Source organism: Rhamphochromis sp. 'chilingali' (genome assembly GCF_963969265.1).
Source record: "Rhamphochromis sp. 'chilingali' genome assembly, chromosome: 15".
Lineage (NCBI taxonomy): Eukaryota > Metazoa > Chordata > Actinopteri > Cichliformes > Cichlidae > Rhamphochromis > Rhamphochromis sp. 'chilingali'.
This window is the reverse complement of record NC_137942.1, coordinates 9,270,493-9,278,694: the sequence shown is the minus strand read 5'-3', so window position 1 is coordinate 9,278,694 and position 8,202 is coordinate 9,270,493.

The following is an 8,202-nucleotide window of genomic DNA, read 5'->3' as shown; positions in this document are numbered from 1 at the left end:
AGTGCAGTGTTTCTCAAATGTGTTTTAGCATTTATAATCAAAAACTGTTACGGGTGAGTGGATGCTGTGAAGGGATTGCAACAACTGTGCTCTCTGTACAATCTGAAAATTCTTTGCTACGTTTCCTGTTGAAGCATGACAAACTTTGCAACGTGCAGTGAGATGTTTGTACTTCTGCTTCCTCAGCTCGCTTCTTAGATGTGCTTCGTGATCAGTACAAGAGGTGATGTTGAGACTGTGCCAACAAGTTAAGCACAACCCTTACTGTTTTGTTTTGTTTTTTTAATCTCTTTACTTAAAGTCTGTTGAGAAAATGAGCCTGACTGGTTCGAACCACCTATATTCTGTTAAATGTTATTACACTGATGCAGTTTTTCTCCTTTAGATAGTCATACTCTTTGTTGTTTTGTAATGCAATGCTATTATACTGGTTATAAACTATTACAAAATGAAGAAAAAATTGTGAAATTGGCATTTTAATTTCTACATTTTTAAACAACTTTTTTTTTCTATTGGGTTTGCTAGTTTATTGTTTTTAGTTTAGATTTGTAGAAGCACCGTGTGTTACTTCATTAATGTGAATATGGTAAATAGACTTAAATTTTTCATTAAAATTTTTGTGGAGGAAAAAAAAATCACTGTAGATGTAACTTTTTTGTAAACACTGTGGTCGTCTTGAGCTTGAATGCTGTGTTTCAAAATTAAAGAAACCTTAAATGTAGTGCAGTAGGTCATCGCACTTCTTTGTGCTGTTGAGACAGAAAATCCCTCCTGACATCCAGTAGGTAGCAGCAAAACTTCACTGTAGTTCTTATAGACAACTGTTCAACTGCTCAAATATTTAATCAGCCAGTTACATGGCAGCGACTCACTGCATTTAGGCACGCAGATACGGTCAAGACGATCTGCTGAAGTACAAACCAAGCTTCAGAATGGGGAAGAACGGTGACTTAACAGACTGTTGCATGGTCTGATAATCTTATAGATTAACATACAAGATTTTCTCACACGACCATCTCTAACGTTTAGAGAGAATAGTTTGAAACTGAGAAAATATCCAGTGAACAGCAGTTCACCAAATTCCTTCTTGATGCCAGAGATCAGAGAAGAAAAGTCAGACTACTTAAAGCTGATAGGAGGCAACAGTAACTTATTACAACTAAGGTTGAGAGTGCAACTGAGTTATGCACTCTCTGAACACTCAACATATGTAACCTTGAAGCAGAAGATTACAGCAGCAGAGGATCACACCAGGTAGGAAACTGAGCCTACAATTTGCACAAGCTCACCAAACTTGAACAATAAAAGACTGGAAAATATTGCTGGTCTGATGAGTCTTTTATTTCTTCTGTGACATTTGGATGGCAGGGTCAGAAATTGGAGTAAACAACAAAGTATGGATCCATCCAGCCTTGTATCAACAGTTCAGGCTGGTGGTGGTGTAATGATTTGGGTGATACTTCTTTGTGTACTTTGGGCTCCTTAACATCAGTTGAGAACTGCTTAACCTGAGTATTGTTGCTGGTCGTGACTATGCCTGCATCACGACAGTGCACCCATCTTCCAGTAGGATATCACGCCATACCTCAAGCTCAAAGTCCCTTGTACAAGACTAAAGACTAGGAAGGACAGAGCCTTTCGGTCTGTGCCACTAAGGCTATGGAAAAGCTGACCCCTCCAGCTCCATTTAGCTGACTCTGCAGAGTCTCCTGCTACTTTGTTATGTTATGTTTTAATGTGTGTGTGTGGGTGGGTTTGTTTTATTTGTTTTTTTTGGGGGGGGGGGATGTTTTAAGTCACAAAACACTGTTCAAGAATTATGTCTGTGAAAAGCACTATAAAAGTAAAGTTTTACATACTTACAAAGTTCAAATCATTGCAAATGGATTTCTTGAAAATGACAAGTTTGATGGACTAACAGTCACCAGATCCTGATCCAATAGAGCACCTTTAGAATATGGTGGAATAGAGGTTTGAAATTATGGATGTGGAGCCAACCAATCCACAGCGACTGTGTGATGTCATCACGTCAATATGGCCTAAAGTGTTCGAGGAATGTTTCCAGCACCTTGCTGAGTCTATACTGTGATGAATGAAGTTAGTTTTGAAGGAAGGAGTCCAACTCTGTACAAGCAAAGCGTACCTAATAGAGTGGCTGGTGAGAGCATACATCTAAATTGATGCTGTTTAGAAATTATGTTTTATGTTCACTTTGGTCTGTTTATGTTTTTGTTTTGTTTTTTTGGTAATTCTCTTTAAGCATCAAGTGCTCTCCGATGTCACTACATTTAATGTAAACATACAGCACAAACAAAACAGGATATGAGCTTGACTATTTTAAACAGCTAAGTTTCTCAGAAAATGTCAAGGCGATACTTTCATTTTCAGCCCCCACATGCTGCTGTTTTCAGAGACAGAGCTCTAAAATTACAGTACGCTGTTGGTGAACTTCGTGCAGCATTTAGCAGCTAAAATGGCGGGAATCCTTTGCAGTCACTGATGCAAAAATGACTCCAAATAACTGAAAATGTTTAAAATGTTTCACGCTCTTTAAAATGTGCTGATAAATCAGCTGGTTTAAGAGCTTTTTGGACCCTGAGGGGACATTTGTGAGAGCTCAAACTCCAGAAATTCATTTTAAAATGTGCTCCTCAAACTTCAAGTCTTCAAATCGACTGAAGTCAGCATTGAAGAGGAAGTGTCCTACTCAAAGAAATCTTTGGCAGGCAAAGTAAAACTCATGCAAACATGGATTCACCTCTGTTTGCACCATTTTGTTATGAGCTGTTGCATCTGTGGATGCCAAAAAGAAAGTCTTCATAGCAGTGACTGGATACTGACCTGATGCTAACTGTCTCCTGCATGTACCACATGTAGTATAGATAAAGCTATAGAATTTAAATTTACCAAGCCAATTATCAAAACTGGTAATAGTTCCATGAACCTTTGAGCAAGGCATATTACATGGTAGATACTATTGGAAACACTTCGAAAAAGCATAAACGGCACAAATAGAGTGGAAATCATCCAGAACAAAGGTTTTTTTAACAAGGCTGTAAACATGTTTATTTCTGCTGCTGAGTTGTTGTAATTTGACATTTTAATTACTTTTGAGACAAACAAGATAAAAGATAAATCTTTGCACTTTAGATATTTTGGTAATGTCATTTTTATGGGTAATGTGTTATAACAGTCTGATTCACTCACTGACTAACTCTGTCTCCTAAAAATCATCAATTCAGTTCAATTCAACAGTATTTACATACAAATGAGCTGGACTGAACTGAATTAAAGGGGGGAAACCCCCAACAATCCCTTACGAGGAAGCACTTGGTGACAGTGGTGAGGAAAAACTCCCTTTGAAAAGGAAACCTCCAGCAAAACCAGGTCCAGGGAGGGGCATCTGCCTCTGGATTGGGGGGTAACGCTGGCCTCATTTTCTTCTTTTTCTTGCAGATTCTCCTGGAGTGTCTCATTTTGGGTCTGAGAATGATCTGGTTTGGAAATGTTGGACTCAAAGGCTGCCGCAGTACAATCTTCTCTTCTTCTGTTTGCTGGAGTTTGTTTTTGATGTTTGTGTTGTCCTGGTTTTACTTCTCTGCAATTTCCAGGTAGAAAATTTTTTTCCAGTTCTTGTTTTAAGTTTTGTGCCTTCAAATAATTTTTTTCACTAAGGGTCTCAATAGTGCAGAGTTTGACTCTGAGCTCTGTGATCTCACAGCGGACTTTCTCTTCCTGTTCTCTGCGTTTTGCAATTTTCTCTTCAAGATTTTTGAAGAGCTGATCGCAGAGTCGATTTCATCCTGCTGTTTCTTACATCGGCTCTCCAACTCAGCTTCTCTTCTGCATTTTCTCTACTCCACTTTAGCTGCAGGCAAATCCAGTCATTCTGGGATTTGTTCTTGGTACCTTTGTGGTTTCCAGCTACCAATTTGTAGTGATTTGTTTGCTGCCCGTGCAGATAAACCTTCAGTTGGAATCTCAGCACAGGAATCTCATCTCTTATATTACATGGAGGTCTGTCATCATTGGGTAGAAAGTGAGCATTGGGCCAATGTTTGTGTTTCGTTGCATACTTTTCACGTGCCTCATCTTTATTCTAAAAGCTCACTGTAAGTCTGAAAGGGAAGGTTTACTAGATAGTAGTGAGGCATCCTATGAAGTACAGTTGGGAGATAGTAGCACTGATAAAAAGACAAGAGGTCAAGCTGAAGATCCCAGAATCAACAAGAAGATGATGGTAATTCACATCTTTCTGGTTTGCATTATAAATTTTAATTTCCAGAGTTATTTCAGTTACTGTAGAGAAAACATATGAGCAGGTTTGCCTCCTCCGAGGAATTTACAAAAATTATATTAAAAGGAATTGGCAGGAAAAATTTGTATTACCATTTAAAAAAAAGGCTGAGAGGGGTTTCCAGTTGCCTCATAAGTTACGGTGTAGATTTCCCTCAAAGCATAATTCAAGCATAAAAGCATCTGTTTCTTCAGCTAAAACGGGGGCGGCATGTCCAGCTAATGTGTAAAAATTACATGTGCCAACATTTTGAATGAAATGTAGAGGAGAAAATTTGAAGGTTTTGGGGTCATTGTTGCCTTCCTTTTGCAGAAGAGTCTGATTTTTTTTTTTTTTTTTGTCTCAGGTTTATTTCTGTCGCTATGCAGTAACATACGACAGTGTGGTTGTAGTTCAATGTGAGCTGAGGAGAATAGGCAGCCTTGTGTTTGTGACATCTCTGGGCAGACAGCAGGCGAGAGGTCAGTGTCAGCACCGGGCCACTAGTCTGGTTTTGTCAACTTCCTTCATACCGCCAACCAGCTGCTGTTACCCCGTTTGATACTGCAACTGATCATTCAAGAACAGACAAACAGACTTTTGTATTTTAAAAATACCCCTTTTTTATCTTAAAACTAGCTACTTTATTTTAATTCTTTAACTATGTGTCACATTTGTCTATCAAAAATGTCTCTTCTTAGTTTAGCCTACTGAAAAACAGTTGTAATATTCAGATTCACTTTTTCCCCGAATGATAAATGCCAAGATTACATCATCTCCCGGGCTCCTGCTGTTTTTTGTGCGGGCTGAGCAGTAAACAAACAAAGCACGATGGAGGCAGGGAGGTTTTCACAGCCCGTCTAACACAGAGACCCAATTGAAATTTCACACAGCCTCACTGTCGAGGAAATTGAATTACACTGCTTGTTGCTGGACTGGAGGAATGCATTACTAATGCTTTGAGGTGACGAGCTGAATGGAGAAGGGGAAGGAGGAGGGTGAGACTGCACCCTCTGACCCCGCCCCCCCAAAACCCTCAGACAGACACTTCCTGAGTCTGCTTGGGCTCTCTTCCAGATGGTCGGACCATGGCTTTCCTTCTTCTCTGCCTTCTCAGTGCCAAGCAGCTGCATGACTGACGGCCAGGAGACACACAAGAGTTGAACCTCACAAGGCAATTAAGACCTCCATTTAAAAGTGCACCAGTGTAATCAGCCTAAACCTCAGGGCTGATATTGCCCCTCTGAAATCTTTCTGGCGCATCCTAATTCAGCTCTTATATCAAACAGCAGGCATTGAAAAAAAAAATAAGAGGATAAGCAATTTTAGCAAAAAAACCCCAAAAAAACCCCAAACAGAACTTTATTTGAATTTATTTTTTCTTGACTTTCTGGAAGCATCAAGTTTCCATTTGGCAAGTGAAGTTGATGATAGTTACACACAAAATACCTCTATCAGGGTCAAGTTGGGCTCCGTCTGTCGGCTTTAAATGTTGACCGCCATTCACTCTCTTACATACACCATAAAAAAGAAGGTCCACCCTCTTTCAATTCAAAGGTTTTATGCATTAAGATATAAACTTTTAGAAATGCAATATTACAAAGTTTCTTAAGTTCATTGAGGCTTGCAGGCATTAATTTTTGCACAGATTTCTTAAGACCCTGCTAGCATTGTGGTACATTGAGGTCTGGCCATTGCTACACTCTGTTATACATTTGCTGTTGTGCTTGGGATCATTGTCCTGTTGCATGAGCCCGTTTGAGCCAAGCTTACCTTGAATACGTTGGTATACCAAAAAGTTCACGATCGACTCAGGTGCCCCGCTCCCGTGGCTGCAATCATCACTGCTACATCTTATTGTCTGACAGTATGATTTGTTTGTGCTGTGTTTGGTGTTCTGTAAATGTGGTGCTGTGCATTATGGACAAACATCTCCACTTTGTTCTCGTTTCTCCAAACGCCGTGATTCCAGAAGTCTCGTTGTTTAATTAGAAGCTACAAGTCAAGTTTCAAGTCAAGGTTTTGAACTCAGAACAGCTGCTTTTATTCAAAGTAATGCAATAAGAGCAGTGAGAGTGAAGCAAGAATAAAAAAATATGTGTGCTGACTAACTAAATGAGGAGCAACTGCTTACTAAGTTCAGTAAAATAAAGGCCTCCTCACGTTTGTCACAGCAATACAGTCATGTCACTTTTGTGGGTTGTTTTCTGTGATTGACTCAAGGAATGAATCTCAAGGAAGCTGACTTTTTGTGATGAAAGACACTCATCGGAGTAGAAAGTTGAAAAATGTTGTTGGTATATTTGAATATTTGAAAAATACACACAACGGGGTTAATGATCATCATTGTTGATATGCAGGCTAATTAAAATAAAATAGTAGAATCTTTTCAGAAGGTTTGAGAGATGATTAATGAAAGACTAAAGTTCCACACACTTTTCTATTGACTGTGATTTTAGTGAAATCACTTTTATTTTACAATTAGATGGCGTCAATTATGCTGCCTTTGTGGTCACAAACCTAAAAGATGATGACCCACTGGTGTTATTTTAAAATGTGTTGTACATCCTAAGATTATCATAGCTTTTGTATTTAAACTACAGCTGTTAGTGGCATAAAATGGAAAAGTTCCATGTAATTATGAATGGTTCTCACGCTTTGCCATTTCTCATCTTGTCATCACAGTATAGTTGAGGCAAACTCTACACGTGAGCACCTCCGTGTCCTGTCACTGCTTTGTTGCTCAGCGGGAGTGGAGGAAACCGGGCGTCTAGCTTGTCCCTTTTGTGGCAAAGCTCCGAGGGAGGCTGCTGCGTCCTGAGAGTCAGCACTCACATCATTCACACCTCACCTCCTCCTTTGTGCACATCACCCCAAGCAGTCAGTGGGAGCACGTAGCCGAAGAAAGATTTATGGAGCAGGCCATTTATCCATGTCCTTGCTTTTTCCCCCCCTTTTTTCTGAGCCCTGCTCACTGAGATGCTTCACGACTTTCTCAAAGTTTCCTTCCTGTTCTTCTGTGTGAAGAATTTGTCATGATCCAGTGGTTCACCACCAACTCCAAAGAAAAAGCCCACATAAGACATTTAACCACATGATCTCATCTAGCAGCCAGGACATTAAAGTTTTCTTATTACCAAGGTTACGAGAAACATTCAAAAACACCGTCTAAATGAGGAGAGAGTCACAGTTTTTGCATTCAGACACATCTAAAAGGTCTTTTAGTGGCTTTGGTCAAATATTATGAGCATAATGTAAAACCTTTGGTTGCTTGGTGAGAGTGTTCCACCAGCTGTCCTCCACATAAAAGTCTGGTGCATATCAAACCAAAAATATCCTTAACAGTTGGTTACCAGAGTGTTGCATTGTTATGTGGAGATGAGTTATCAGTGCCTGAGGTCATACACCAGCGTTTGCACCCTCATTTGCATTTATGCAAAACCTCTTTAACCTTTCATGCAAATGACCTTCAAACAATAAATTTACATAGCAGTACCAAATAATTAAAAACCCAGCTCGCCCGTGATAGACTCGAGACCTGTCCAGGGCTTACTCTGCCTTTCGCCCTCTGACAGCTGGGATAGGCTCCAGCCTCCCTGCGGCCCTGAACTGGACAAATGGTTGAGACAATGAATGTGTAGATGGATGGATTAAATCACCATGCAGAAATGTAATGTTAGCCATGTTATTTTAATGCAGAGTTACTGAAATCAGTCTTTTAAGCCATGTATATACACGTTGGGTCACTGTGTGAAATGTAAATTTAAAGACAATGAGTGGTACTAAAAAAGAAACAGGAGGAGGAACATTTTAGAGTAAACTGACAACAGGTCATAACATAACATGGAAATCATTGCATAGGTTTAGGAACACTTCCAGAAAGCTTACCGTGCCATCAACAAATGCATGTTTAAGCTAAAGAACAA